Raw genomic sequence first — 23,638 nt, 5'->3', positions numbered from 1 at the left:
TGACCACTATAACAAGACATTATGACTCACAGAACGACTCTGAGAGAAGCGTGTCTAATTTTCTATGCGACTCTGATACACAATAGTCACGTTTGGGGAAGGTTGTCGAGGTGGCTAGAGTCAGGCTGCATGTGATAAGGCAACGTGTCTCTGAACCCTGCCCGTAGCTTCTGCCCTCCTTGCTCACACGAGTGTCACAGGGTCGCCATAGAGCTATAGGTCTCTGTTGATGTAGTACCAGTGGCCTGGCAGTGCTCAGCGGAAGACTGATAGCAGGTTGGCTCTGGGTCTCGGTCAAGATTCAACAATGTCTCTAAGCGACAACAAAACGCCACACCATTGTATGCGCGAGCTGCAGAGGACATGGAGACGACCAAAGCAAACTTCTCGGTACATCTACATCTACATAGACACCCCACAAGCCACCATACGGTGCGTTGCGGATGGTACCTTGCACCACTACCAGTAATTTCCTTTCCTGTTCCACTCGCAAACAAAGGGAAGGAAAATCGAGCGTCTATATGTCGCCTTCTCTCCAGGGATACCCATTTCAGTTCGTAACAAATCTGACAGCCCGCCTCTAAATTGCTTCGATGCCTTCCTTCACAGTACGGATCCCAAACACTCAAGCAGTACTCAAGAATAAGTCGCACCAGCGTCCTATCTGCGGGCCCCTTTACAGCACCGTCCGAATAGGCCTTGAAGGCCCAACGGCCGCCAGGTCATCCTCAGCCCTGAGGCGTAACAGGTTGTGGATGCCGAGGGGCATGTGGTCAGCACGCCGCTCTCCCGGCTGTTGTCAGTTTCCGTGACCGGTGCCGCTACTTTTCAATCAATTGGCCTCACAAGGGCTGAGTGCAACCCGGGTGCCAACAGCACTCGGAGACTAGACGGTGACCCATCCAAGTGCTAGCCAAGCCCGACAGCGCTTAACTTCGGTGATCTGAAGGAAACCGGTGTTACCACTGTGGCAAGGCCGTTGGCTTACAGGTGAACCACTCTTTCCTAAAATTCTGCCAAGAAGTCGAAGTCGACCATTCGCCTTTCCTACCACAGTTCTCACATGCTCTTTCCACTTCATATCGCTTTGCAAGGTTACGCCCAAATATTACAAGACTTGACTTTGTCAGGCAGGACACTAGTAATACTACAAGCGAACATTACAGGTTTGTTCTACCTACTCATCCGCATTGACTTACACTTTTCCACATTTAGAGCTAGCTGCTATTCATCACACCAACTAAAAATTTTGTCTCAGTCGACTTGTATCTTCCTACAGTCACTCAACTTCGACACCTTACCGTACACCACAGCACCATCAGCAAACAACCGCAGATTGCTGCCCACCCTGTCCGCCAAATCATTTGTGTACATAGAGAACAACGGTGGTCCTCCGACACTTTCCTAAGACACTCCTGAAACGATACTGTTGTCTCTGGTGAACACTCGCCGTCGAGGGCAACATACTGGGTTCTATTGCTTATGAAGTCTTCGAGCCGCACAGATATCTGTGAACTTATCCATATGCTTGTACCTTCGTGAAATGCTTTCCGGAGATCTAGAAATATGGAACCTGCCTTTTGCCCTTCATCGATAGTCCGCAGTATATCATGTGAGAAAAGGGCAAAGTCATTAAAGTGTAAAATTATGTAATATATCATGATGACAACGTAGAAGTTTCTGGTTCGTTAACGTGTTTGTGTAGCTTATCTAATTCATGTCAGAGGTAGAAGATATAATGCGTTCTTGAGAAGGACTCACCAAGCACAGTGCATTGTATTGCACCTGTCGTGAGAGGGCTAACTAGGGAGATGGGAAAAATTCACCACCTTCTCACCCACTTCAAGTGGTGGGGAAGGGAGGACAAATGGTCTCTGTAGACTGTGGACGTGTGGAGGTTGCGGATGGAGGTGGATAAAGAGACATGGTCTTCACTGCAGCAGCTTCATGCTGCTTTGTACCACACTCGCGTGGCAATGTGGCTGAACACCTCTAACCCCGTGGCTGAGGCAAGGTAGGGCGGAGCTGCTCTCTGATCGTCTTTTTACATGTAATGACGCAGAATGATTGGATGGGCTACTAGCGATGTCCCGTTTCCTGATCTGTGGTGTATGTTTTCAGACCAAGGGCGAAGATTGTGTGTGTGTGTGTGTGTGTGTGTGTGTTTGTGATTGTTATTGTGTGTGTAAGCACTTGTTTTGGGCTATCCTGCATTTGAAACTATTTTTATACTGCGAGATACAGTGTACAAACGCATATATGTGGTTTTTAACATACTGGTGTCATGCTGCAGTTGTTTTCGCAGTCAAAATATCGTGCATTTTTAATGTTACAGTTGTTTCTTTCACCTCGGATGATACTAATGGTTCTTAGGAGAATGTTTACTTGGTTGAAAAAGCCTCAACAGCGTACTTCTGACCTACAGCTCACACACACAGGATAATGCCCCAAAACCGAATTTGTAATTTCCTATCATTTTGAACTTGGAACAAGGAAGCTTAAATGAGTTTTTTTAATGTACGCTTCGAACGGGCATGATATCGTTGATTTTCCTCATCTTTTTTTTTTATTTCCCACCATTTACAGAAATTTGAACCACTGTTTTTGGGGAAAAAGAGGTATTTTTGGGTCAGAAATGACAGAGAGGCGGACAGGTCATAGAATCAGTGTAGTAGCCAATTTAATTGCATTTATGAACCGTCCTTCCCCACATGGTTTAATTGCCGAAGTGGACTACGGTGCTCATTGCAATAATACATAGTTAGTGTAATTACTGCAAAACGACAGGAAATAGCCATATAACGGGGTGATGTTTTAGTCCACAATTTTTCCCCATCATTTTTTTCTGCCATTTCCCTGCTGCCATCTTTTTAGTCAATCTGAATCTGTGTAATTGTGGAATCTGGTAAGCCAACTACTACGTCATACAAAGCCTTAGCGTAATTTTTTGGCAGTTATTAAACATGGGATAAGTGTAATTAGTTTGGTGGAACAATTGGAATCAACTACAATTACTAACCACAATAATTAGTAATCTTAATGCCTCAACGCAGTTTTTCGGGTTGCGTACAGCACTCGGTAAAAACTGAACCCTTATTTGATCGCTTTGTTCTCCGTCTGCCTGTCTATCTGTCTGACTGTTAAGAACCCTTTCTATCAGAATCAGGTAGACGTATGAAGTTGAAAATGATGTCACATACTGAGGTCTATGGTCGCTTGGCGGTATAAAAGAAATGAAGCTTCTAAGTCAATGCAGTCAAAAGGTACGGCCATTTGTCACTTATTTTGATACTTGCAAACTCACTCACCAGAACCTATATCCTACTTCCCGTTGGCCTAGAATCATGCGATTTGGCAAGAAGCAAGGTTTCATAGTGCAACCAAAGGAAAAAATCCGGAAACTGTAAATTTGTAATTATGTCACACGAAAAAGCTCTTTCATCATTTGCTATCAGACCGTTTGTCTGGTTATCCGTCTGTTAAGACTCCATACTTCCCAGGAGCGGGTAGACGTGTCAAGTTGAAATTTACGTCACATGCTAAGTTCTGTGTTCCCTTAGTTACATTATAAACGTTAGCTTTTAAGTCAATGCAATCAAAAGATACCACCCTCACGTCACATTTTCTGATATTAGCAAACTCTCTCATTGAAACTTGTAAGATATTTCGCGTTGACCTAGAACCGTGAAATTTGGCGAAAAGCAAGGTTTCACAAAACAAATAAAGGAAGAAAACCGAAAATTGTTAATTTGTAATTTTTTCACACGAAATAATATTTCTGTTACCTTTCCTTATCCGACGTCAAACTTGAAATTAAAACAATCAGTAGCTCCGCATTCAGGCTGACTGAGTCGCAATGCTAAAAGTCAAACATCAGGCAAGGAATAAATTTATTCCTCATGTGGCACATACCGTCTTAACAAGCCGCCTGTTAGTACACATCCAGTGCGCGCACTTGTGGTGGTAAATGAGGGATCGTTGTTGGTTAATTTGACACAAGCCCGCAGATGATCCGGTTTTTTATCTCTTTTTCGGTGTACGGAGACCCGTTATCTCACCAGGTACTAGTACGGGAGCGTTCTAAGTTTTATGCTATTTTATAATTGAGGTCTGCTACATAGTGAAAAAAATTGCTGACTATGAGCGCTGGGTCATCCTACTCTCCTTTTTGGTCAGAACATGGCTTCATTTTATTGCACCTGATGATGTAGCTAAAATGCTGCGAAACATGTTGTGCTTATAAACAAAGCACTTATACCTGAAGTGGTTTTATCTTCAAAATAAAATTTTGGCTTTCACTCTGCTTAGGGAAACACAGTGAATATAGCTACACGTGGATTGTTTTCTTAGGCCAATTCAACAAGGTGCGTGTCTGCTTAGAGTCCTCGGCTGTAAAAATTACACTGGACAACAAAATTAAACTTTTTGTGTTAAATGCAAACAGAAAGGTAATTTATATGGAGTTTTGTCTGCTGATTTCAAATCTGTTAAAAGTTTTTCTATGGGGCATAGATTTTTTAACACATATATTTCAGTTCAATGAAATTATTCATTTATTTACTGTCGAAAAACGTTACGTTTTTCTGTGTAGTGACCCATTTACCTTTGTAACGGGTTTCCATCGTAGATATATCACGACGTTCATCATACACACCTCCAAGGCAGGAGGGAAGAAGTCTAAATGTGAGTGCAAGAAAATGAGTTCCAGAGACATATTGCAACCGTCTTCGCCTGAAGATGGCAAGTAAGGAACTTGCTGAAACGTTGCTGGAGAACAACGCATTGACTCGGCTGTCAATCCGAGAAGATTTTATCACATTGCAACCAAGTTTTCTATAATTCTCAATAATATGATTAACAAGTTCTTCATAGTTATCAGCCTTATGGTTTCACAGAGAGCTTTTTACAAGGCTTTGGAAGGATCTCCATGTAGCTGCCTCAGCTCCATTCAAACTTTTCTTCGAATACACTATCATTCATTCGTTCCCTTATTCGTGAACCAATACACACCCCCTCTTTGTTGTTGGTGTCACTGATCCTAGAGAATTTGGGTTTGAGGAACTCAAAAACTTCGCTAGTACGAACCGTCACTTTGACAAAACTCTTGATCAACCTCAGCTTGATGTGTTGTGGTGGAAGATAAATGAAAGATAAATATTCTCTGACTTCACAAGTGGTTGATTAACTACATTTTTCGTCCCAACAGTGAGAGTTTCTCTCTGTGCGAACTGTTTCCGAAGGTATTGGCTTTTTCTGTACGTGCTGTCCCACTCACAAAGGAAAAAACAGAATTTTGTATTTCCAAGTAGTAACCGAAGAAGCAGGGCTATAACCTTCACATCACCACATATGTGCCATTCATAGGTATCATATTTTATACTGCCAAGCACAAGCTTCATGTTGTCATATGATTGCTTCATATATGCAGCATATGCAGGAGGGATCGGAGGATATTGGTTGCCATAGTGTAGAAGGACTGCTTCGAAAGTAATCTTAGAAGAATGAATGAAAAATGGCTGTTTATTGGGATTGTGCGGCTGTCCCATGACTTCAGATAATCTCTCTACATCATTACACTACACCAAGGTATCTTGCAGGGAGAAAAGATGTCCAAACTGTTGTTATTATTTACGAAAAAAATACCCTTGCATTTTTATCCAGAACGTTCCATCCTTTCAACGTGAAGCCACAATCTTAGTTTTTTTAATTTTTTTGATGAGTCAGATAACTTACCAGATCGTTTAATTCAAACTGTGTAATCATATGAGGTTCAGTTGAAACGTCTGTGTCAAAAAACAATGGACCCAGTCTTTCCGAATGTAGTTTAGCCTCGGAAAATTCATCATTCTTGGTCTCATCAGTATCTATGCTCCGTATTTCTGGTAAATGGAAATTTGTGGTAAGTTCTATGGGACCAAATGCTGCCGGCTTTGGTGGCCGTGCGGTTCTAGGCGCGTCAGTCCGGAACCGCGCTGCTGCTACGGTCGCAGGTTCGAATCCTGCCTCGCGCATGGATTTGTGTGATGTCCTTAAGTTAGTTAGGTTTAAGTAGCTCTAAGTCTAGGGGACTGATGACCTCAGATGCTAAGTCCCATAGTGCTCAGAGCCATTTGAACCATTTTTGAACCAAATGCTGAGGTCGTCGGTCCCTAGGCTTAAACACTACTTAATCTAGCTTAAACTAACTTACACTATGGACAACAGGCACGCCCATGCCCAAGGGAGGACTCGAAACTCCGAGGGGGGGGGGGGGGGGGGGTGCGAGCCGCGCGAACCGTGGCAAGGCGCCGAAGACCGCATGGCTACCCCGCGCTGCGTATTTGTGGTCTTCTTTAACAAATGGGCGGGCTTGGACTGTGAGATACAGGCCTTCTAGATGAAGCAAGATCAGGATACTGGACAGTGTGTCCAGTCTTCGTTGTTTCTCCAGAGATCTGCGTAATGCAGTCTGTTGTGTGGTTTTGTGGCTCTCTCCAAACCATGGGAACGCCACATCACATGTGACGAGATCCGGTTTTCAGCACGCACTTAATAGCGTCACGTATGAAGCACAACATGTGTGTGGCCCAGGATTAAACCTGATCGCCTGTTTCACAGCCAAACTAAAATTCATATGATTTTCTTATCGGTAGTTATATTTCTCTTTTGAGATTTAAAATTTACCTCTTCACAGATGTAAGAAAAACTGCTTGGTTGGTTAACACGCGTATGAGACATTGTTAGCACGCAAACACGTTATATACGATCACAAAACAATATAAATGTGGGAAGTTCTTAATTTTATTAATTTATTTATTCGTATGGCTAGGGCCCCCGTCAGGCAGACCGTTCGCCAGGTGCCGGTCTTTCAATGTGACGCCACTTCGGCGACCTGCAGTCGATGAGGATGATAGGATGATGATGAGGACAGCACAACACTCAGTCCCTGGGAGGAGAAAATTCCCCGATCCAGCCGGGAATCGAACCCGGGCCCAGAGGACTGACAATCCGTCACGCTGACCATTCAGCTAACATAACATTGTTAATAGCATGTCAAACATAGAAGATTTTTGATTTCACTGATATACGCGTCTGATTAAACATTCTTCTAACAGGAAGACTTTATTTCTGAATAGTGATACCTGCAAATAAGAGAAACAAATGTTGGTATGTAAGAATAAATAATTTAGCAATAATAAATAATTTAGCCTATAGTATATTCACATTATGATAGTAATTGGAGCCCAATAGAGCGATTCTAACTTCATATTCAGAATTACCAGACCAAACGCGCTACAAAAAACTGGAGCCTAGAAGAGTAATTCTCACTTTATTTTCAGAACCAGCAGACCAAAATACGGAACAATTAGTGAAAATTTCTTATTTTAAAAAATCGATGTTTCTCAGTGTTATCAGTATTTCTTGTTTTCATAACTAATATTTTTTGTGGAGGTGGGTTCATCTTCGTGCCTTTGCGACGTTTCACTCATCTCTTGCATTGCCAATGAATGGCGATTAAAGCAGTACTTACTGCTCAGATTAACTATATGAAAAAAAGTTACTACAGTGTCAGTAAACAGACACGCGCCAGACTTATCAATAGTCCGAAAGTTCACAGCAGTGACCAAGGAGAGAGCCGGTTAGCAGCGGTTACTGGACGACGATGCCAGACAGCCAGCCAGCTATCTGGGCGTTTTTCATTACATATTGCTCGTTGCATGTATTACGCAGCATCCGTGATCAGCCCCGCTTTTTGCGTATTATGCTAAAGAATGCTTAAGAGCAAAGCCGGAATGCCGGAAAAGATTGGTTCAAGCATTAGTAACGAATACGCAAGACATGGCATATTAATCTTTTCTTCTTAACACGTCAGGTTATTCTTTCGACCAGTTTAATTCCGTCTTCCTTCTCTCCGTATTTTCTGATCGTCTTTCGTCTTTACATATGTTCTACTCACAAATTCACCAATCATATGTTTGACATTATGATCTTAGTCTGCCGAAACTGTTTTCCGTCTGATGATACTTTCAGTGACTATTCATCGAATCCTAGGGTGTCCTACACAAGAACCACTAACTAATCCCTTCCACTGGTAACGGTTTCCCATGGACTTCTTTCTTCCCTTTAAGACCTTTTCGTCATTCGCTTTACCCGCTGGAAACTTTTAAAAGCTTTCGATTGCACCACGTTTCAAATCCTTGTAATTTCTTTTTCTCCTTTTTCCCGGTGTGCGTCACCTATTTTTATTGAGTGCTCACTTACAGATGCAGTCTGGGGTCAGGTTTCTTATTTAAAAGTAAATATTTGCTAGCAGTAAAGCACTACTGTTTGATACTTTATTTCAATCGGTACCAATCAACGAGAGCAAATCAAAAGTAAAGGTAGTTTATTAAAAAAATATTTTTTGAGAAAACAACATTGCAAGTAATATGATTTATCTACATAATCTGTCCCATTCTCTGCCAATTTGGTCCATCTCTCCACAATGTTCCAAATTCTGTCCTGGAAGAAGCTTTCACATTCTCAGTCGGAGAGCCTCCGCAAACTCATCAGCCGACAAAACTCGAATTCTCGCACGTGCTCCGTCATCGGCATCGGACCAATAGGATGAAAGTCACTTGGAACTAGGTAAGGATTGCACCGCGAGCGTCCCTGTAGCTCAAAATCAATATGTCTGAGTCCACTGGAATGTCTTCCCTGCTGTATGAGAGCAGGTATTCTCCTGAAGCAAAAGCACACCTTTCGAAAGCTCTTCTCTCTTCTTCGATTCGTTTTTTCGTTTGAATCTCGGAGTATCTTACAGTACCTGTCACAATTCACTCTTTGCTCTTTATGAGGCAAATGAACGAGTAGGGGACCTTTCATATCCCGAAATTCTATATTCTTCTACTTTCCCGCTAAAGTTTGGCTTTTAAACTTTTACACTGGGCAGAGATTTACGTTTCCACACCATATTCTGTAACTTACTCTGTGATTCGTACTAATAGACCTATGTCTCATCAACGGCTACTGTGAGACTAAGCCGGCCGCGGTGGCCGTGCGGTTCTAGGCGCTCAGTCCGGAGCCGCGCGACTGCTGCGGTCGCAGGTTCGATTCCTGCCTCGGGCATGGATGTGTGTGATGTCCTTAGGTTAGTTAGGTTTAAGTAGTTCTAAGTTCTAGGGGATTGATGACCACAGTTGTTAAGTCCCATAGTGCTTTGAGCCATTTGCACCATTTTTGTGAGACTAAGAAAGTCTTTTCTTTCGTCTTCAAAAAGCCTGCAGTTTCAGTTCGACATTTCTGAATGTTCTTCTTTGTATTTATCAGCTGACGTGGTAACCAATAAGCACAAACTTTGCGATAGTATACAGATTTACAGACGACTGCATATGCTGCACTGTAGTTAATGTTTAATTGATGCGGAGCTGTTACTTTTTCAATTTAATACTGGGATCTTTTAATTCCGTAATTTACAAATTGTTTCATTTTCCGTCGTAGAAAGTAAGAAAGAAATATAAAAAATATCGTTTAATTTTATATTGATTTGGCAAACATAAGACACTGCGCAACTGCGTAAGTTGTATGAAAAGTTTAAGGAAACTCTTCATTAAGTAACTAAACTTCAGAAAATTTGCCCCGAAAGTAGTTGAAAATTGATAAACATTGTCACAATTTTTACGTGTTCAGATGAAAAGGAAAACGCAAATTTGTGTATTATATAGAAGAAAAATATTATATTGACAAAGGCATGTGAGGTCGACTCATGTCAGACCTTCAGTAGGTAAGTGTGTACAGTAAATTCTAAGATAAAAAAATAATGTGCTGAAGCAGCATTGTAGAAGTAGTAATGCATTGAAACGTCCTAGCAGATTAAAACTGTGTACCGGCTCGGCACAGAGCCTTAACCTGCCAAGAAGTTTTATATCAGCGCACACTCCGCTGCAGAGTGAAAATTTCATTCTAGTGATTGCATTTCTTCAATGAAATTTAAGCGCAATTAGATGGGGACTTAAACGGAAAGTTTACATTTCAAATGCATTTGTACTAACTAGTACAACATTTCATACTGAAGTCAGTGGTGGCTGACACTTTTCTCACAAATGGACTTATGTCTACTGCAGCGTTCTTGCTTCTACGAGAGTTACCCAGAAAGTAATGCACCGCATCTTTCTTCTTCAACAATTCTTCATCGAACATAGTGAGAATAACACACACGAAAGAATGGTGTGTTACCTACACATCCTGTTTTTCCACGTAATCTCCATCCCGTCCTGTGGCCTGCCTCCAGCGCGAAACGTGGGCGTGTATGCCGTGTCGTTACCAATCCTTGTCCTGGTGGCGGAGCCAGCGCTTCACTGTTTGAATGACCTCCTCATCATCCTCAAAATGGCTGCCAACTGCCGAGTCGTAATGCGCCTGTCCTCGCGATTGACATTAGGTCACTGCAACATGTCAGGTGTGACAGTCGTGGATGCTCTCCGCGACCGTTGCAAATCGTGGAGCTCCGCCGAACCGCCTTCTGATGAACCTATCCTCCGTGTCCAGCGACTAACTGTACTTTTATCGACAGCAGATGCTCCAGGGGTTCGCAGAAGCGTTTATGAATATTTCCCACAGTTTCTTTCTCTGCAGTTGGAAATTCAATGACGGCACGTTGCTTGGAAAATACATCGCCTACAGGCGCTATTTTGAAACTTTCCTGCAGCTACGCTATCTGTCGGAAGTGACGGAAACTTGGCATGCTCACTCAGGAGATTTCAAATAATACAGGGTGTCCCACATTGTAGTGCAAAGAATTTATTTATTTATCATCAATACAAATGGTTCAAATGGCTCTGAGCACTATAGGACTTAACATCTATGGTCATCAGTCCCCTAGAACTTAGAACTACTTAAACCTAACTAACCTAAGGACAGCACACAACACCCAGCCATCACGAGGCAGAGAAAATCCCTGACCCCGCCGGGAATCGAACCCGTATCATCAATACACCTCCACATGTGAATCATTTGTAGCACGAAGAATATCGAGTCTATATTCAATTTCTTGCTAAGTTCTTTGTTATATTTCCTTTGTTATTGTTGCAATCGCATTAGTGATACGATCTCGCAACATAGGAATACCGTCCACTTTGGTCGCACGCACGCGGACCTTCACGAATCCCCACATGAAGAAATCAAGTGGCGTAATGTCAGGTGAACGTGGTGGCCAGGCAATGGGTCCTCTCCATCTGATCCAACGATTGGGAAATTTTCTATCCAGGAACTTGCGAACAGCCGTTGACCAATGCGGCGGAGCTCCATCTGTTGAAAAATGATGTTGGGTTGAAAGTCTTGTATCTGAGGGTACACAAACTGCTCCAACATGTCCAGATACACTGACCCATTCACTGTTTGTTCTGCAAAGAACAACAGTCCAACAGTCCTGTGGTGCATTAGCCCACACCAGACGTTTAGTTTAGGGCTATCACAAACATGCTCAGTGACAATGTGCGGATTTTGCGAACCCCAAATCCGAGCATTATGCTTATTAAACCTTCCTGATAGATGAAAGATTGCCTCATCTCAGAATAAACATCTTTCCAGGAAATTGTTGTTGGCGTGATTTGTCGTTCGGCGTCAGATGTTGCAGAATTTGCACTTTGTAAGTATACATACGAAGATGCTGGTGAACTACACGATGGAATGTTGATCGAGGTACATCAAGTTGCTGAGATGCTTGACGAACTGACTTACGTGGGCTTCTAAGAAACATTTGCTATCCTCCACTGTCTCTTCCGAAACTCCATAACGTGCACTGCCAGAATGTTTCAGAACACTTCCTGTTGCCAGAAACTTCCTATACCATTCCTTTATTGTTTTCGCATCGGTGGATCACATTCATACACACAAAGATAACTTCTTTGCACAGTAATCAGCGATTTTGTTTCTGCAAACCACACTACTGCTTGCACGTGCTGCTGTGGAGTCGTCATTTTCACTTCATGCGACCATGCTGAACTCTGGCGACGATACATAGCACTTCTGACGCGGGAATATAAATTCTTTGAGATGCTCTACAATGTGGTGCATTTTTCATTGTCGTATCTACTCTGGTTTTTTCTCTCTTGGGTCCTTGAAATCAAGGAGGTTTGAGTGGGACACCCTGTACATACGTAATGTCTCGCATTCGTAGCATTGTTTTCGGCTGTGAAAAAGAAAATGTGGTGAGGTACTATCCAAGCGACCCTCGTATTATCCTACACTTTCATCAGTATCAGTTTTCGCTAGTAATTATGATACATACTGCAAAAAATTTTGGACTTAGGCACCCATGGCATCACACTCAGCTTGGCCCTCCAGGTGACTGTTTGTGTCACTTGGACCTTAAACCACCCCTGCATATCTCCACAACACAGCTCTGCGACCTACAAATAATATCCGCAGTTTCGGTTCCTCCAGAGAACAGGAAACGAATCAATCCCCTGTTTCCTTCATGGGTGCGTCCGACAACGGCCCACACACAAAAAATTAATCTGAAATCACTGCGATCAGAGCTACTTACTATCCTAAAGAACACATCTAACGCACAAGAACAGTAGTGAGCTTATGGTATGCCATTGTTGAGTCAGTGCTGTAACGCATGGAACACAAAAAGTTACCTTCAGTTACTGACGTGCTCTAGCATTTCTGACACCATGTTCGGCTGCTTCGTGTAACCGTGTTTCCTAGCCTGCCTATTGTTTGAAATGTGCAGTTGTGTCCCGTTATGGGAATGACTGATGGCGGTAAATCATTGGAGACACGATGACCAGATCCCAGCACTTTTCCACGCTGGCGCCGCTTGCTGCTATAAATAGGGCCTGCGGCCTCAGACTTAGGTCACCAGATAGTGCGTCGCATTCTGGCGCAGAATGACCCAGCAGACCGGCCAAGGCTGACGAAATTTCCCGCTTGCCATTATTTTTATACAGTGTCCACACCGCGCGCTTCTCTTCGTGGTTGCGACCTACATCTTTGGAACAGATCAGCCTGTGTTTATAAATCGATTAGCAGTTACTAGGTACGATGTTATAACGTTAACAAATGAATAATAAATTATCGGGAAACCGTTTTTGCCTTTCCTCTTAACTGAAGCAAATCATTTCTATTTAATTTAAATACACTATGTGATCAAAAGTATCCGGACACCTGGCTGAAAAGACTTACAAGTTCGTCGCGCCCTCCATCGGTAATGCTGGAACTCAGTATGGTGTTGGCCCACACTTAGCCTTGATGACAGCTTCCACTCTCGCAGTCATACGTCGATCAGGAGTTGGAAGGTTTCTTGGGGAATGGCAGCCCATTCTTCACTGATGCTGCGCTGAGGAGAGATATCGATGTCGGTCGTTGACGCCTGGCGCGAAGTCGGCGTTCCAAAACACCCCAAATGTGTTCTATAGGATTCAGGTCAGGACTCTGTGCAGGCCAGTCGATTACAGGGACGTTATTGTCGTGGAACGACTCCACCACAGGCCGTGCGTTATGAACAGGTGCCTGATCGTGTTGAAAGATGCAATCGCCATCCCCAATTGCTCTTCAACAGTGGGAAGAAAAAAGGTGCTTAAAATATTAAAAAAATGGTTCAAATGTCTCTGAGCACTATGGGACTTAACATCTGAGATCATCACACATATCCATGCACGAGGCAGGATTCGAATCTGCGACCGTAGCGGTCGCGCGGTTCCAGACTGAAGCACCTAGAACCGCTCGGCCACACCGGTCGGTCCTTAAAACGTCAATGTAGGCCTGTGCTGTGATAGTGTCACACAAAACAACAAGTGGTGCAAGCCCCCGCCATGAAAAACACTACCACACCATAGCACCACCGCCTCCGAATTTTACTGTTGGCACTACGCACGTTGGCAGATGACGTTCACCGGGCGTTCGCCATACCCACACCCTGCAATCGGATCGCCACGTTGTGTACCGTGATTCGTCACTCCACACAACGGTTTTCCACTGTTCAATAGTCCAGTGTTTACTTTACCCTCCTTACACCAAGCGAGGCGTCGTTTGGCATTGGCATGAAATCCAAGTTTTCTCACTTCCCGCCTGTCACAGTACTTGCAGTGGATCCTGATGCAATCTGGAATTCCTGTGTGATGGTCTGGATAGATGTCTGCATATTATACATTACGACTCTCTTCAACTGTCGGCGGTCTCTGTCAGTCAACAGACGAGGTCGGCCTGTACACATTTGTGCTGTACGTGTCCCTTCACGTTTCCATTTCACTATCACATTGGAAACACTGGACTTAGGGATTTTTAGGAGTGTTGAAATCTCGCATACAGACGTATGACACAAGCGACGTTCAATGACCTGACCACATTCGAAATCCGTGAGTTCACGGGGCGCCCCACTCTGCTCTCTCACGATATCTAATGACTGCTGAAGTCGCTGATATGGAGTACCTGGCAGTAGGTGGCAGCGCAATGCACCTAATATGAAGAACGTATGTTTTGGGTGTGTCTGGATATTTTTAATCACGTAGTGTATGTGACCATGTGCCTTAGGATACCATCCGATCTTCAAACTCGTACAAAGAAATAAAGGTCTTAATAACTCTGTACACTCACATCAGATTAAACGTGTCCCTACACAGATTAATGGACATTAAAATGAGATGTGTCCTTCTTTCGCCTCAATAACAGCTTGAACTCCACTGGGCATGCTTTCAGTCGGGTGTCTGCACGTCCGTAGAGGACTGGCGGCCCATTTTCAGCAAGAGCCGAAACCAGAGAATGTAGCGATGTTGGAGACTGGGGTCTGGGGTGAAGTCGACGTCCTAAGTCATCCCAAAGATGTTTCATTCGGTTCAGGGCGAGATTCTTGGCAGGTCAGTTCATTTTAGGAACGTTGTTGGTCCTCAAACCATTGCCTCGTCGGGGTGGGAAGTTCCGATGGGATAAAACTGCTGAGGTCATCGGTTCCTAGGCTTACACACTACTTAATCTAACTTAAACTAACTGACGCTAAGGACAACACACACACCCATGCCCGAGGGAGGACTCGAAACTCCGATGGGAGGAGCCGCACGAAGTGTGACAAGGCTCCCAAGACCGCCCGGCTACCCCGCGTGGCTATTACCTCAAAGTCGCTGTTTTATGCTAGCGTGCATTTTCGCGCTGATACACTCAATCATCGTCTCCAAACTGATCAGTAGAAGAACACATTACATTTATCATTTTCTCAGCCAAAACAGGAGGACCATACCTTAATCATTAAGCTCCCATACCATAACACAACCTCCTTCGCAATTCACTGTTGGCACTACCAGTACCTGTGATGGCAGCTAAGGTCCTCCAGGTATTCCTCAGATCCATCGCATTACCACAGGGTACAGAGCAATTCATCAAAAATGGTTCAAATGGTTCTGAGCACTATGGGACTTAGCTTTTGAGGTCATCAGACACCTAGAACTTACAACTACTTAAACCTAACTAACCTAAGGACATCACACACATCCATGCCCGAGGCAGGATTCGAACCTGCGGCCGTAGCAGTCGCGCGGTTCCAGACTGTAGCGCCTAGAACCGCTCGGCCACCCCGGCCGGCAGCAATTCATCACTCCAAGTCACTCGTTACCACTCATTCAGTGTCTAGTGGCTATGCTCTTTACGCCACCTGAAGCGTGTGACTTATAAGAAGCTGCTCGACCAATCTACCCCATTCTTTCTAAGTCACTACGCACATCGTTCTAGATGGGCTGCTGGTAGCACTTTGGAACTCACGAATGATTCCTTCCTCTGATTTAAGTCGTTTTTCCAATCAACCTCTGTAATGTTCGACGACCCCTGTTCGGAAGTACATAATGTCTGCCTGGTCTTAATTCAGCTGTGGTTGTTCCTTCACTTTTCCGCTTTACAGTCACGTCAGTAATACTCGGCTTTGGCAGCTTTATAAGGGCTGTTATGTCCCTGATGTATTTGATACTCAGATGACATCCAATTACTAGTTCACGTTTGAAGTTGCTGACCTCTTCTGACTGACCCGTTCTGCTGTTACTGCTTCTTGAGTGGCCACACAATACTCCCCAACGTCTTGCTGCATCAGTAACCTCCCCGTCATCCAAGTACTACTTCCCGCGGAGACCATCCTTCATTGGACCAGACAGATGGAAGTTGTAAGGTGCGAGATCCGGGCTGTTGGGTGGATGGGGAATAACAGTCCAGTGAACATTTGGGAGCTCCTCTTGGCTGCGCAGACTCATGTGAGGCCTTGCGTTGTCATAACGGAGTTCGTTTGCAGTTTTGTGACGGCGAACACGCGGGAGTCTTTTCTGTAACGTCCCGAGGGTAACACAGCACACTTCAGAGTTGATCGTTGCACCATCATGGAGGACATCAAACAGAGTAACTGCCTCACAGAACCTCAAGTCCTCGCCATGAGTTTACCGGCTGGGGGTACGGCTTTGAACTTTTTCCTCGGAGGAGAGGTGGTGTGGCCATCCTTCGTGGACTGTGGTTTTTTCCGTTTTGAAGGGATGAAGCCACGTTACACCGCCTACAACGATATTCGAGAAAAAAGTGTCAATATCAGTCTCGTAATGAGCGAGCAGTTCCGGCCAGATGGGTCTTCATCACTATCAACAAAGACATCCATTTGAGCAACAAAGTGTCCGATTGTAATCCATCGATCACCTCGAATGAGAGTGTTCGCACATTCCAACATTGCAGGAGCCACAACTGTGTGCGGCGGCTGACACGCAGGAAATCGGACAGGTTTGCAGGACGTTGTTGCGATGATGACAGACACCTCGCCCAACGACTAACCGTGTTTTTGTTCACTGCCAGCTCCGTAAAAATTCTGCAATGGCCTATGAATAACTGCGACTCTCTGGTTTTCCGCCAAAAGCATCTCACAAGGGAACCTCCCCATCGCACCCCCCTCAGATTTCGTTATAAGTTGGCACAGTAGATAGGCCTTGAAAAACTGAACACAGATCAATCGAGAAAACAGGAAGAAGTTGTGCGGAACCGTGAAAAAAATTAGTAAAATATACAAACTAAGTAGTCCATATGCAAGATAAGCAACATCAAGGAGAATGCGAGCTCAGCAGTGCCGTGGTCTCGTCGTTAGCGTGTGTAGCTACATGAACGAGAGGTCCTTGGTTCAAGTCTTCCCTCGACTGAAAATTTCACTTTCTTTATTTTCGCAAATTTCGTTCATTGACGTTTCTGTTCACTGCAATAAGTTTAGTGTTTGTGTTTTGCGACCGCACCGCCAAACCGTGCGATTAGTAGACGAAAGGACGTGCCTCTCCAATGGGAACCGAAAACATTTGATCGCAAGGTCATAGGTCAACCGATTACTCCACGGGAAAACACGTCTGATATGCGATGCGCTGGCGACGGCATGTGCGTCACGTGACAGAAATATGTTGTCGACCCACCTAACTTGTACACTTAGCGAATGGGTAAAAAGATTCTTCTATCTTGCTCGATTTAGGTTTTCTTGTGGATATGATAATCACTCCCAAAATAGTGATGAAAACACAAGAGTTTGTCACATAAACTGAAAATAAAAAATTAAACTCTTCACTCGAGGGAAGACTTGAACCTACGACCTCTCGTTCCGTAGCTGCTCTCGCTAATCACGGGACCACGGCGCTCCTTGACTCCCAGTGTCCTTGATGTTGCCTATCTTCGCATGGACTACTCAGTTTGTATATTTTACTAATTTTTTCATAGTTCCATACAACTTCTTCCTGTTTTCTCGATTGATCTGTGTTCAGTTTTTCAAGGTCTATCCACTGTGCCAACTTATAACTAAATCGGGGGGGGGGGGAGGGGGGGGTGCGATGGGGAGGTTCCCTTGTCAGTGACAGCTCTCTGCTTGGAAACACCTCCATCACAGACTCCATTTTGAAGGCTACATTAGCGCCGCCGCCAAACGGAATTTCATGAAGCTATAGGAGCTGATGCGGGAATATTCAACGATGTCCCGCAACAAAATCCGCATTTTTCAACAGAAATTGGCAGAGAAAAGAAACATGTTGCATTACTTACTGAACAGCCCTCGTATTTGTAACTCGCCGCGTGCGAAGCTGGCTAGCGCCGTGACGTCACAGCATACGAACCTTCAGTGGCTCAGCGGTAGGCATGGCCGACTGGTCAACCCCTTAGAACACTGGGAACTGTGTATCGCAAGTATTTATATTCGCCACCTGACAATTATGGGTAAAGTACGTCATGGGATTCAGCAATCTGGGCAACTTCTTCTAAGGAGGGATCAGACAAGACCAATGTCCAGTTCGTAACTCGGTGATCAGGTGCTAACTGGAGACTTACATCCCTAATTAGCGAACCCGCATACGAGGAAGCACACAGGTGACTGCCAAACTGACACTTGCGTGAGAGACGTCGCAGGTCGGCGATCAAGGACGCGTACGACAGCCTGGTGCACTTGCGGTGCTGGTTAAACTGCAACCGTTCCGCCACCGTATGAGTTTTATGTCCGGCATACTGTGTGTTCAACTGACAGATTTCTTCAAAGCTACGTTTCTCGAGCTCGATGGAGAGGTTCAAATTGTCCGCGACTTCATACAACCCCGCACTCCTGGACAATAAGAAGATGGCTTTATTAACTGAAGCGTCTCTACGCCTTACCTGGCACTGCAGCAAGAATCGGCACACGTAATTTTCCCACCTTCACTCTGACTAGTCGAAGCCGGCAGCAGGATTCGGGGGCGGTGGGGGAGAAGACTACTACGTAGCGCCTGGCCCGCCATCACTGCGGCGTGAGAGCGGATCAATTCTGCATTCAGTTTGGCGAGTTCGTGTATCTGTTCCTGCTGAAGCTTTTGTTGCTGCTCCTGGGGGCGCAGCACAGGGCATGACAACGCCGCAAACCGCTACTGTTGGCACAAATACATAGCTATACTAGCCGACGGTAGTACTTCTGAAAGCCTGGGGAGCTGAACCCCGGAAGAGGGAACGAAACGCGGCTTACGAGTATATCTACGGTGGAAGGGGGTGGGGGGGGGGAGCAGTCCGAATCACCACATAGAGACGAGCGTGGAGATAAACACTAAACTCCCTACTGCTATCTACTGCTTGCGCCCCACGTTTTGTATTTTAAATTTCACAAGTATTGTCACAGCAATTAAAAATTCACGAGAACAAATTTTCTGAACTATTTTTGCGGAGTTAGGAATCTGCATGAGGCTAGGGCAGGTTATTTTTTAGTACGTTTTAAAAATAATTGTTTTCTGCTTTTTAGTCTTGTGTGTACGAAATATTTCAATCGATTTCAAAGAAACATTTTGATGAAATTGCGACAGAGACACATGGTAAACTTCATGTTTGTTTGTTTTTCTTCAGCTGAGTTAACCAATACATTGATTCCTCCTAAGTATTTCCCTCGAAAAGATTGTGAAGATAATCGAGCTCATACAAAGTCTTTATATTGTATTTGTATTGTACTGCACCGGGGATCTAAAAACGACGGAGAGGCTTCGTCCCCGCCGTACCCCTCACTGTTTCACAACCCCACAACAGGCCACAGCAGTCCACTCACCCCACCGCCGCCCCACACCGAACCCAGGGCGATTGCGCAGTTCGGGCCCTGGTGGACCCCCCGGGAACGTGTCACACCAGACGAGTGTAACCGCAATGTTTGCGTGGAAGTGTAACGGTGGTGTACACGTACGTGTAGAAAGTGTTTGCGCAACAATCGCCGACATAGTGTAACTGAGGCGGAATAAGGGGAACCAGCCCGCATTCGCTGAAGCAGATGGAAAACCGCCTTAAAAACCATCCACAGAATGGTCGGCACACCGGAGCGCGACACTAATCCGCCGGGTGGATTCGTGCCGGAGACCGGTATGCCTTCCCGCCCGGAAAGCAGTGCGTTAGACGACACGGCTAACCGGGCGGGCATAAAAAGCCTTACCAGCAATCACTCTCATCGCGAAAAATTCTCAAATGGAGTAGGACTGCGGTGGGATACCATCCTGACTGTCTTCCGCCATACGAACTGACAGCCAGGAGGAATGGTCTGGGGAACCATTTCATTTGTCATCCGCCTCATCGTTACAGCACAGCGGAAAGCCGACGATGTCTTACACTCCATTTTGTTGCCCTTCGTGGCAACCCATTCTGGGCTTACAGTTCAGCAAGATAATGGAGAGAGTCTCTACTGCTTGCCTTCACGCTTCCCAAAAACTACTTTGGCCAGAAAGATCACCAGATCTCTCCCAAATTGAAAATGTTGCGGGCGTTTTAAGCAGGACTCTCCAACTAACTCGGAATTTTGACGATCTAACTTGCAAGTTGGACAGAACTTGGAACGATATCCCTCAAGAGAACATCCAACAACTTTGTCAATCAATGCCAAGCCGAATAACTGTTTGCATAAGGGACAGAGGTGGACCAGCGCGTTATTGACTTGCTCAATTTGTGAAGTTCTTTCTCTTGAATCAATCATCCAATTTCTCTGAAATTCTAATTATCCGTCTGTCTGTACAATTACATCACATCTAGCGATATCTGCTCTATTAGAATAATTACTTAGTGGTGCATCCATTTTGTACAGTACCTCTATTACTCAGCTTGTCGATTCGTGCATTTTGTAATTCCTACAAAACGTCTAGGGAGTCTGTAAGTATCAATATGAACTTTAAATGACTGTTTTCTGTAATTAATGTCCTCCCTTATGGCCAGTATCTCTGTTACTCTGCTGTACAGTTGTATATTTCGGGTGGAATTGCAGCCATGTGACAAGTTCGAATACAAAGGTTTTTATGTGTAGATACAAGCGAACTGTGGTCAATATCGCCGGCCACTGTGGCCGAGCGGTTCTAGGCGCTTCAGTCCGGAACCGCGTTGCTGCTCCGGTCGCAGGTTCGTATCCTGCCTCGGGCATGCATGTGTGTGATGCCCTTAGGTTAGTTCGGTTTAAGTAGTTCTAAGTCTAGGGGACTGATGACCTCATATGTTAAGTCCCATAGTACTTAGAGCCATTTGAACCGTTTTTTGTCAATTTCGTGCAATAAATTGCTATAACAGACAACTGGTGACCTTTCCGTTTCTTAAGTCGTGTGGAAAGTACGGCACCTGGCCTGTATTAAAAAAGGTGATAAAAGGATATCGAAAGTAAGGCAATTTCGTGTCCTGTAGGATTTTAATAAGATATTTCACAGTTTCTCCTATGTTCTTAATACCACAAGAGTTCGGTTAGCTTTCTTTCCTGTGAGATGTTTGTGTTAGCCCCTAGAATTTGGAAGTTTCCTTTGAGGAGTTACGATTTGATATCGAGAAACGACTCAAGAGAAATGTAGCTGACAACTGTCTTCTTATTTTTAGTGTCATTTTGGAAGCTTCTGCTAACAGCTCATTGGTGGGATGTGATTTCATTACTACAAGGGTTATGAGGATCACCCTGAAATGCAGAATACCTAGTTTCTGCAAAGTAGATTTTGATCTGTTGCGTATATTATCCTCCATAGTCGAAGACGGAACGGATCAAGACCTTATTGTCGTGGAAGTCAAAACTAGTGTTGGGTGTGCTTTCCATCAGACACTAACACCTCTTCTAATTATATTAGTACATTTCTTCCACATTTTGTATTATGTACTTAGTACGATGATTCCATGTTAGTTTTCATTAAAAGTAGACTCCACATAGTTTAGGATGCGACAGCGTGAGAAATTTGTAAGGGCCAAGCAGTATTTCTGTTGAAGCTGATTGCGCCTATTCCTTTTTAATAAAACCACTAAGGACTTTCGGGCCAACAGACTGAGGCCATTTCCAAACTCCCAGTTGTCAAGCAGTTCACAGGCTTCGTTTGGTCATAATTTTGTCACCCAGAAACGTGGTGAATGGGCATATACACAAATGCCGTTGGATACTGAAGGACTTTGCTATTGGGACACAATATACTGTCTACATCTACGATGTACAGCGCATACAGTAAGCACTTAGTATCGCACCCTGTGAAAGGCCATTTGTCACTATGGGGGGCATATATGTATGACGATCACTTACGAATGACGACGGCGCTATACACAGCCGCATATACAGTATTTAACGTCTGGCCGTTCGCTAGTAAATTTCTAAAGATGCTTGCGTCTGTCGGGTGTAATATGGCAATAAATGAAAGTTGTATACAATTTTTGGTGCAAAAAATGTTCAAATGTGTGTGAAATCTTGTGGGACTTAACTGCTAAGGTCATCAGTCCCTAAGCTTACACTACTTAACGTAAAGTATCCTAAGGACACACACACACACACGCCCGAGGAAGGACTCGAACCTCCGCCGGGACCAGCCTCGTAGTCCACGACTGCTGCGGCTCAGACCACTCGGCTAATCCCGCGTGGCAATTTTTGGTTTCTGCACAATGTTAACCATAATATTATTCCATTAGCTGATAAACTACGATGATGACTTTGACGATAACTACGACATCTGTCAGGTCACTAGAGATCAGCTTGCAGTAGATGTCACCATACAGATGAGGGGTGGGGGGTGGGGGGGGGGGGGAATGATGTCGGTTTGGGTAGTGGAGTGTGTAAATAGAAGCTGGAAAGAGAAGGAGCAAAGATGGGTAGATGGTCAGGACAGATTCCTTGACTAGGAAGAGGGAGCGCGCTGAAGTCTTGGGATAGAATATGGATGTGTGAATTTCGAGGTTGGGAGCGCTGGATTGAAGAGGTGTGGGTAGACGAGTGTGTTAAGATCTTCGAGTTTCCGGCATGTGTAGGATTTGCGAAAATATCTTATAAATTTAAGGAGAGGGGAAATAACATCAATTGTTGGACGATACGTGCAGAAGAGGGAAGGCGGATACTGAAGGTGATGCGGAATATATGGTGTCCTAGCACTGGTAAGGAGTGGTAAAATGTGAGGAGGCGGGGAACAGATAACATATTAGTCTCTTACGACCTTTCTGCTGGATGGTAAGAACGTGGGAACACCATGCTAGCTGCCAGTCGAAGGTTAGTCAAATATATCTTAATGTGTTAGTAAGACGGATAGGATGGTTAGATCAGACTGTTTCCTCTTACGATTTTTTTAAGTTGTGGAGGAAAAGTGGAGAACGCGAGGCTTAAAAACATCTCGCGGAGGATGTCGGAATAAGACGCCACAGGTGATTACGAAAGCGGCCGCGTGTTGTAAACACTGGACAGTGCAGTTATCTGCGGGCGGCGAGCACGCGCCGGACACGAGCCGGGGTCAGAGGGGCTGAGGACCGCCGCCGGATCAAACCGGACACCGGCCGGCCGCCCGTTCACGGAAAGCTCCCAGCCGCTTGTTTTGGTTTGGACGACTACGACGGCCTCGATCTGTGACGCCGTAGACGTAGTCGGGGCTAATCACCTCTACAGGACGTCCCAGGAAGAATGGTCAATATTCAGGGATATGACACATACGCTTATTTGAAGCAAAAAGCTTCATACGGACATATGCTCTCCGAATGGTTTCCCATGTAGAACACATTTAATTTACCTTTTTTGTGCTAGTAGCACACACATCTGTATCTTACCCACCCAGCCTCTTTCAACTTCTTTGCTCGTAACGTATTTCTGCCATAGGAATAGGAGTGGATCTAAATCGAACGCTGTAGGACACCCTTTCCGATTTCTCCCCAGTCGTTAAAATTTTCTTCCTTTCCAGCACTGATTGAATCATTCAGCACAATTTTTTGCGTTCTG

At 44.7% G+C, this 23,638-nt stretch overlaps 1 pseudogene; it reads right to left on the bottom strand.

The window, feature by feature from the left end:
* Positions 1 to 867: 867 nt before the first annotated feature.
* LOC126475962 (5S ribosomal RNA) lies at positions 868 to 984 on the bottom strand (annotated as a pseudogene).
* Positions 985 to 23,638: the final 22,654 nt, after the last annotated feature.

Source organism: Schistocerca serialis, chromosome 4, assembly GCF_023864345.2.
Source record: "Schistocerca serialis cubense isolate TAMUIC-IGC-003099 chromosome 4, iqSchSeri2.2, whole genome shotgun sequence".
Classification (NCBI taxonomy): Eukaryota; Metazoa; Arthropoda; class Insecta; order Orthoptera; family Acrididae; genus Schistocerca; species Schistocerca serialis.
This window is presented reverse-complemented; position numbering and strand designations above follow the sequence as displayed.